Consider the following 10,124-nt stretch of genomic DNA (forward strand, 5'->3'; position numbering starts at 1 on the left):
ATTACTTTCCAAGGGCCCCACCTCTTAATACCATCACATTGGGGATTAGGGTTTCAAAATATGAGTTTTGGAAGAAAAAAATCATTCAATTCATGAAAGTTCCTTTTCTGAGTTTTCTGTTGTTGAATTCTACCACACTCTCAAACACACAGTATTATTAAACTGTGGTTATGTTTCCAGATGTGTTCATGCAGGCCGTAATTATGTTTACCATGGAAGTATACTTGCATTGTGCAAGCATATACATTGCTTTCCCCCTCAATAAATTTGAGCAAGTTTTCAACTGTTGTTTTCTGATGTTACGTGTATGTGTGTATCAGCTAGGGGCAGATTTGGTTGAATGCAACATAAAACCCAAGCAACAATGTCTTAGACACAATACAAATTTCTTTTTCATATAATAGAAGTGTGGTGATAAGTTGTTTAGAGCTGGTATGGCAAGTCTACAGTTGTCAGAGACTGACGCCCCTTTACTCTCTGCTCTTCCATGGAGAACAGCTTCCATTTTCAAACTGCCTAATTGTCCAAGATGGCTTCTAGAGTTCCAATAATCTAGGCATCAGAAAGGAGGAAATGGAGAAGGAGAAGAAAAAGTACATTTCCCAATTGAATCAGCACCCTTTAAGGAGCTTTCCATGGAATGCCACACAATTCTATTTACATCTTATTGGCTGCCCCTCTCTGTAAGAGAGGGTAGTTTTTAGCCAGGCACATTGTTCTCCCATTAATACAAGGTTCTGGTAATTAAGAAGGTGGGAATGGATATCATCTCTGCCATAGTATGCTTAGTAGTTAACAACATAGTATTCCGAGTATTGAGTTCTAGATCTCTCAGGACTATTTTATAAAAGGAAAGAAACAAGAACATATTGTCTGAATCTTGCTATTGACATCAAAGTAAGCCATCCCATATGTCTGCAAAGTGACTTTTTTCATACTTTCTTAAATTTTCCATTAACTACAGAGAGTTGCCTGATTGTAAAGTTGATCTTTAGGGATCGGGAAATGACACCACTGAGCCACTGTCCACTAAAACTGTATTTTGACTACTGTTGTGTTTTGAATGTCTGTGTCCCCCGCCGCCAAAATTAGTATGTTGAAGCCCAATCCCCAATGTGATAGTATTAGAAGGTGGGGTCTTTGGAAGGTGATTGTGTCATGATGTCTCTGTCCTCATGAATGGAATTAGTGCCCTTATATAAAGGACTCCAGAGAGCTAGCTAGCTAACCCCTTCAACCATGCAAGCAAGAGGATGCCATCTACGAAGCAGAGAGGTATCCTTCATCAGACACCAAAGTTGCCATTGACTTGATATTGGACTTCTCAGCTTCCAGAATTGTGAGAAATATATTTTCGTTGTTTCTAAGTCACACAGTCTAAAACATTGTGTTATAGCAGCCCAAATAGTCTAAGGCAAGTGTTTGTCTTTTGATTTTTGGGGTGAAAGAATGGGCTTTCTTCAATCCACTCCACACTCTAACTTGGACTCTCTAGTTACTAGGAGTTTTCTATGGTAAGGAGAATGGCCAGGGCTAGAAGTGAAGGATACTGATGCTAATATTCTCTGTAGGATAAAAACAATGAAGTTGGCAAAATTCCTGCAGTAAAGTCAGCTATCTAGGTTTGCTCAGAATGCATTTCCTGTTTTTACTTGGAAACACCACGTCCCTTCAATTTAGTTGACTCAAGTGAGACTGGCCCCTGTCTCAGTTTGGACTTCTCCACATGCAGGCTATGAAACAAAGACTTAGGCAAAAGTGGTCAATTTGGAAGGTGATCCCAGAAGTATACCCTCAGCCTATGCTCTCTGCCCAGAGATGTCCACTTCTTGCTTCAAAACCATAACTCTTGGCTGGACGCAGTGGCTCACGCCTGTAATCCCAGCACTTTGGGAGGCCCAGGTGGGCGGATCACGAGGTCAGGAGTTCGAGACCAGCCTGGCCAACATACTGAAACCCCGTCTGTACTAAAAATACAAAATTTAGCCAGGTGTGGTGGTGCGCAACGCACCTGTAGTCCCAGCTACTTGGAAGGCTAAGGCAGGAGAATTGCTTGAACCTGGGAGGCAAAATTGAGCCGAAATTGCACCACTGCACTCCAGCCTGGGTGACAGAGCGAGACTGTAAAACAAAAAAAAAAATTAAAAATAGGTAAATAAATAAAATCCACCTAACTCCTAATGTGTTTGCACTAAATTCCTATAAAGGAGCCCTCCTACCAATAAGCCTTACAAACCTTGGGGTTTTAAGTTTGCTAATTAACCCAGGGAAAACAATTGATCCTGAAACTCCTGTGTTTGTTCATTCATTCATTTATTTGTCACTCACTTCTCTGTTTCTCTATGTCTCCCCTCCATGAGCTATCCTGCACCTACATCTTTTTTGTCTATGAGCCATATTCTATTGTCAAAGATGGAGCATTATGTATCCCCGACAGGAAAACCAGAATTGAAAATAGTCACCCCTCCCTACCATACACACATTGTGCATGTTCATAACATCTCCTACACCATACCATTAAACATTTTCTGGGTGCTGGAAGCAGCAGCAGCTGGGAAAACTTACTATTGAAAATCTCCATGTGCATGTTCAGTAGACTGCACAGATGCCTATCTATATGTTTCCAGCCCTTTCTTCAATAAAGAGATCCTGACTGATGACCCCAAAATCTGGGATACTTAAATATTTTCACCCCACACTGAAGATAACTGCACCAGGGCTCCAGATAGTGTCATTCAAGAAGACAGACCATCCCCACCAATTGCTCTAATTACAGATTCATCAAGCAACAGTTCTTTGAGTTATCTGGTTTCCCATGAGGTTTCCTATAGGAAAGAGAATGTGCCAATAAGATGACACAAGTCTGAGTCTATGTAATAGTATTAGTTCTCTTATAAATTTATACATTGGCATTCTAGCTTATATATATTAAATTTCTGTGAGTTTACATAGTGTAATAGACTGAATAATGATCCCCCAAAAGATATCAGGTTCTCATCCATGAAACTTATAAATGTGACCTTGTTTGGAAAAAGGATCTTTGCAGATATAACTAAGTGAAGGATCTTGAGATAGAGGTATTATCCTGGATTATCCAGGTGAGCCCTAAATACAATCACAAGTGTCCTTATAAGGGAAAGACAGAAGTATTGATACATATAAAGGAGAAGACAATATGAAGATGGAACAGAGAGAGCTTTGAAGTTTGGAGTGAGGCATCCACAAGCTAGGAAATACTGACAGCCACCCGAATCTGCAAGAGACAAGGAATGAATTCCAACTTTTGGCCTCCAGAACTGTGTTTTAAGCCAGCACATTTGGGGTAATTTGTTACAGCAGCTACAGGAAACTAACACAGCTAGTCTGGATAAAACCTAGAGAATCCAATCAACTCTGGGAGCACTGACCAAATTGAGACCCTAGACCATGGTACCCTACTGATGGAATGATATTTTATGACGCTCTACTTGAGTAGCCAGCATCCTTTTCTAAATCTCTGCCTTGTTTTCTTTAGTGTCAACAGTCTTTATTATAAATTCTTATTTTATTATAAAAGGTCTTTAATTATTACTTTAAACTATCATATTAAACTATTAATAGGAAAAAATTAGCTAAGATAGATTGAGCATTTACAATTTTCCAGGCATTCTTTTAAACACTTAGTATGTTTTCAGTGCTACCCTAGACCCTTGGGCTTGAGCTGTGTGTGAGCCTGTGCACTGGCTATCACCCATCCACATTCTGACAACAGGGTCACCTCCCATTTATGATACATGAAGTCATCAGGAGTGATGGCAGGCATGCTTTAGCCTGTGCATATTCCCAATTCTGATATCCAGAGCAGCCATCTCAATCCTTTCTGCAAACTTTGTGCTATATGTAAAACAGTCGTCCTATCTCCTCCGAGAGCTTTTGAGACTTTGGCTCTACAACACCACTGGGCCTTCCTGATCAATGTCCTCACTTTCCTTCAAATGATGTGGTGACATTGTGCTCTTCTTGGTAGGTCTTAAGTAATGCAGGATGAGTGATGGATATTCCTTGCATGAACAGAACCACTCTTGTTACTCAGCCCACAAGATTCTTGCCTGTCCTTCTCTCTGGTGGCAGTACATGGAAGGCCAGGGTACAGTCAAGACTGAAAGATATCGTATTGTAGGAATGGAGTAATTAAAACCTGAAGAGTTCAAAAGTAAACACTGTTGGAAAATGCATTGGTTTACATTTATGCTATTCTCACATTTTTCTGCACACTCTGGGTAAGACTTGTGGCACCGTAAACAACAAAACAGCGTAAGAATGTCTGACAGAGCAATTGGAAGGCAATATTCAAGGGAAGCCCTCTGAATGATAAAGTGTCACAAGTAATGATATGAAACAGCATTAAATAAATGGTGTTAGGAACATATAGAAGCAAGACGATCTATATCGTTTTAATATAAATAGGTTCCAAAGAGCCACGACATTGTGAATAATAACAGTATTGCTACTGATTTATGGTAGGAGATATGACGTTAACCAGGAATGGCACATTTGACAAAGAACAGAAACGATCAGCATAAAGTGGAGATTTCTGGACCTGAACCAGAAGAGATAGTGCCTGGACACTGCAAAGAATCTTCATATGCATCAATTGAATATTAAACAAATAGGTAAGTACTATTTCTCTAAGAAGTATTCTAAATATTCTTTGATAAATCATTATACTTCATATGGACCAATGAATTTTGTAATACACTTTTAAAATCAGATTGCTTGCATAGACAAGGGCCCCATACACACAAGAAAATGTAGATCAACAATCTACAGGCAGTTCTATATATATTATCTCATTTAATACTATGAAATAGGTATTATGAAACACATTTGAAAGATGGGAAGACTGAGATTCAGAAAAAAAAATTCCCAAGATCACATAGCTAGTAAGAGGTAGAACCAGATTTGAGACTCAAGTCTCCCTGAGTTATCCTGCTGACTGCATCTTTAAGAATACCCTACTTGGGCCAGGCGTGGTGGCTCATGCCTGTAATCCCAGCACTTTGGGAGGTCAAGGTGGGCGGATCACGAGGTCAGGAGATCGAGACCATCCTGGCTAACACAGTGAAACCCCATCTCTACTAAAAATACAAAAAATTAGTCGGGCATAGGGTGCCTGTATTCCCAGCTACTCGGCAGGCTGAGGCAGGAGAATGGCGTGAATCTGGGAGGCGGAGCTTCCAGTGAGCCGAGATCGCACCACTGCACTCCAGCCTGGGCAACAGAGGGAGACTCCAACTCAAAAAAAAGAATCCTCTACTTGAAAGCCAGTATTCAAGATAGTATCCAACACAGACCCTCTGGGTCAGTCAGAGAAGCATTTGCTGGGATGCTTCTGAGCTGCTTCCTACCTGAATCACCATTAACATCACCAATACCTGACTGCTTCCTCCGGTTCTTTTGTTTTTGGAACAACTCCACTGAGGTATAATTTTCACACCATAAAATTGAGAAAATATAGTAATTTTATATAGAATTGTGCAATCATCAACATAAACCAGTTTAGGAACATTTCCATTACCTGAGAAAGTTCCCCATGCCTGTTACAAGGCCTTCATCACCAACCTTAGGGAACTACTTTCTGTCCCTATGGATATGCCTTTTCTAGAAATTGTATATAAGTGGAATCATATGATACGCAGCATTTTGCACCTGGCTTCTTTCACTTAGCACAACGTTTTTGAGGTTCACACATGTTGTGGTATGTATCAGTAGATTTTTGCTTTTTATTGTTAAACAGAATTCCATTGTGTGGATTTACCACATTTTGTTTATCCATTTACTTGTTGATGAACATTTGAATTGTTTCTAGATTTTGAGTGTTATAAATAATGCTGTTATAAACATTTGTTTACAAATCTTTGTATGAATGCTTTTTCATTTCTTTAGCATAGATTATCTAGATGTGGAATTTCAGGGTTGTGTCATAAGTAGAGGTTTAAGGTTTTTTTGTCAAAAAAAGCTTTACTGATAAATGACTGACATACAATAAGCCATACATATTTAAAGGGTACAATTTGATAAGTTTCGACATGTGTATACTCATGAACTCATTGGCACAATCAAGATAATGAATATATGTCATCCACAAAAGTTGTTACATGTAACCCTTCCTGACCCTTTCCCTAGGCATTCTCCAGAACACCACTGATCTGTGTTCTTTCACTATAGATTTCTTTACATCATCTAGAGATTTATATAAATGAAACCATACAGTATGTACCCTTTTAATGTCTTGCCTCTTTCACTCAGAAAAATTGTTCTGGCATTCATTGAAGTTGTTGCATGTATCAACTGTTCAGTTTTTATTACTCAATAACATTCATTTTATTATTTTCCATTTTTTAACTTTTATTTTAAGTTCAGGGTACAAGGGGAGGTTTGTTATGTAGGTAACCTTGTGTCACGGGGGTTTATTATACCGATTATTTCATCACCCAGGTATTAAGCCCGGTACCCACTCGTTGATTTTCTTGATCCTCTCCCTCCTCCCACTCTCCACCCTCCAATAGGCTCCAGTGTCTGTTGTTCCCCTCTGTGTGTCCATGTGTTCTTATCATTTAGCTCTCACTTATAAGTGAGAACATGCAGTATTTGGTTTACTGTTTGCTAAGGATAATGGCCTCCAGCTCCATCCATGTCCCTGCAAAGAACGTTATCTCATTCTTTTTTATGGCTATGTAGTATTCCATGGTGTATAAGTACCACATTTTCTTTATTCAGTCTATCATTGATGGGCATTTAGGCTGACTCCATGTCTTTGCTATTGTTAATACTGCTGCAGTTAACATACATTTGCATGTGTCCTTATGGTAGAATAATTTATATTCCTTTGGGTATATACTTAGTAATGGGATTGCTGCCTGGAATGGTATTTCTGTCTTTAGGTCTTTGCAGAACCCTTTTGGGTTTTACATTTAAGTCTTTAAACCATCTTGAGCTAATATTTGTTTCAATCTTCTGCATATGCTCAGCCAGTTATCCCAGCACCATTTATTGAATAGGAAAATTCTTTCTGCACTGCTTGTTTTTGTCAGGTTTATTGAAGATCAGATAGTTTTAGGTTTACAGCCTTATTTCTGGGTTCTCTATTGTGTTCCATTGGTCTATGTGTCTGTTTTTGTACTAGTACCATGCTGTTTTCCTTACTGGAGCCCTGTAGTATAGTTTGAAGTTCAGTAGTGTGATGCCTCCAGCTTTGCTCTTTTTGCTTAGGATTGCCTTGGCTATTGGTGCTCTTTTTTGGCTCCATATGAATTTCAAAATAGTTTTTTCTAGTTCTGTGAAGAATGTCAGTGATAGTTTAATGGGAATAGCATTGAATCTATAAATTGCCTTAGACAGTATGGCCATTTTTACAATATTGATTCTTCCCATCCATGAGCATTGAATGTTTTTCCATTTGTTTATGTCATCTCTGATTTCTTTGAGCAGTGTTTTATTGTTCTTCTTGTAGAGATCTTTCACCTCCCTAGTAAGCTATATCCCTAGGTATTTTATTCTTTTTGTGGCAGTTGTGAATGGGAGTTCATTCCTGATTTGGCTATTGGTTTGACTGGTGTTGTTGTATAGGAATGTTACTGATTTTTGCACATTGATTTTGTATTCTGAGATCTTCCTGAAGTTTATCAGTTTAAGAAGCTTTTGGGCTGTAACTATGGGGTTTTCTAGATATAGGCTCATGTTATCTGCAAACACAGATAGTTTGACTTTCTCTCTTCCTATTTGGATGCCTTTTATTTCTTTCTCTTGCCTCTTACCCTGGCCAGGATTCCCAATACTATGTTGAATAGGAGTGGTGAGAGATAGCATTCTTGCCTTGTGCTGATTTTCAAGGGGAATGCTTCCTGCTTTTGCCCATTCAGTATAATGCTGGCTGTTGGCTTACAGTAGATGGCACTTACTATTTTGAGGCATGTTCCTTCAATACCTAGTTTATTGAAAGTTTTTAACATGAAGGGGTGTTGAATTTTATTAAAAGCCTTTTCTGCATTTATTGAGATAATCATGTCGTTTTTGTCTTTGGTTGTGTTTATGTGATGAATCACATTTATTGATTTGCATATGTTGAACCAACCTTGAATCCCAGGGATAAAGCCTACTTCATCGTGGTGGATGAGCTTATAGTTGTCCTGCTAGATTCTGTTTGCCAGTATTTTGTTGAAAATTTTTGCATCAGTGTTCAGCAATGATATTGGCCTGAAGTTTTCTTTTTCTTGTGGTATCTCTGTCAGCTTTGGGTATCAGGATGATGCTGGCCTTATAGAATGAGTCAGGGAGGAGTCTCTCCTCCTCAACTTTTTGGAATAGTTTCAGGAGGAATGGTACCAGCTCTTACTTGCACATATGGTAAAATGTAGCTGTAAATCCATCTGGTCCTGGTTGGTAGGTTATTTATTACTGATGAATTTTAGAGTTAGTGGTCTGTTCAGGGATTCAACTTCTTCCTGGTTCAGTCTTGGGCAGGTGTATGTGTCCGGGAATTTATCAGTTTTTTCTAGATTTTCTAGTTTATGTGCATAGAGGTGTTCATAATACTTTCTGATGGTTGTTTGTATTTCTGTGGAATCAGTGGTAATATTCCCCTTTCGTTTCTGATTGTGTATATTTGAATTTTCTCTTTTCTTCTTTATTAGTCTAGCTAGCGGTCCATTTTAGTAATTTTTTCAAAAAACCTGCTCCTGAATTCGTTGGTCTTTTGTATGGTGTTTTGTGTCTTTATCTCCTTCAGTTCAGCTCTGATTTTGGTTCTTTCTTGTCTTCTGCTAGCTTTGGGATTTGTTTGCTTTTGGTTCTCTAGTTCTTTTAGTTGTGATGTTACTTTGTTAACTTGAGATCCTTCTAACTTTTTGATGTGGGCATTTTAGTGCTATAAATTTCCCTCTTAACACTGCCTTAACTGTGTCCCAGAGATTCTGGTATGTTGTATCTTTGTTCTCATTAGTTTCAAAGAACTTCTGGATTTCTGCCCTAATTTCATTATTTACCCAAAAGTCATTCATGAGTAAGTTATTCAATTTCCATGTAATTGTATGGTTTTGAGTGAATTTCTTAGATTTCATTTCTAATTTGATTGTGCTGTGGTCTGAGAAATTGCTTGTTATGATTTCAGGGTATTTTGCATTTGCTGAGAAGTGTTTTACTTCCAATTATGTGATCCCTTCTTGAGTATGTGCCACATGGCAATGAGGAGAATGTAGATTCTGCTGGTTTTGGGTAGAAAGTTATGTAGATCTCTATCAGGCCCATTTGATCCAGTGCTGAGTTCAGGACCTGAATACTTTTGTTAATTTTCTGTCTCAATGATCTGTCTAATATTGTCAGTGGAGTGTTACAGTCTCCCACTATTTTTGTGTGGAAGTCTAAGACTCTTTAAAGGTCTCTGAGAACTTGCTTTATGAATCTGGGTGCTCCTGTGTTGGATGCATATATATTCAGGAGAGTTAGATCTTCTTGTTGAATGGAACCCTTTACTGTTATGTAGTGGTTTCTTTGTCTTTTTTAATCTTTGTTGGTTTAAAGTCTGTTTTGTCAGAAACTAGGACTGCAACCTCTGCTTTTTCCTGTGTTCCATTTGCTTGGCAGATTTTTCTCCACCCCTTTATTTTGAGCCTATGTGTGCCTTGCATATGAAGCTGAATAACATTTGTTTACCCATTTACCTGTCATTGAATATTTGGGTTTTTTCCACCTTTTGACTATTACACATAAAGCTGCTATAACATTCATATACAAGTCTTTGTATTGACATAAAATATACAAGTCTTCATATTGACGTATTTCATATACAAGTCTTTGTATACAAGTCTTCATATACAAGTCTTTGTATTGACATATTTCATCTTCTTTGGGTAAATACTTATGGGTAGAATGGCTGGGTCGTGTGGTAGGTGTATGTTTAACATTTTATAAAACTGCCAAATTGTTTTCCAAAGTGGATACACCATTTTATATTCCAATTAACAGTATCGAGAACCCCAGTTCCTCTACAACTTCACCAACACTTGGTATAATAAGTCTATTTTATTTTAAACATTTTAAAAGGTCTGTAGGAGTATCTCATTGTGGTTTTAACTTGCATTTCCCTA

This window comes from Pan paniscus, chromosome X, assembly GCF_029289425.2.
Source record: "Pan paniscus chromosome X, NHGRI_mPanPan1-v2.0_pri, whole genome shotgun sequence".
Taxonomy (NCBI): Eukaryota; Metazoa; Chordata; class Mammalia; order Primates; family Hominidae; genus Pan; species Pan paniscus.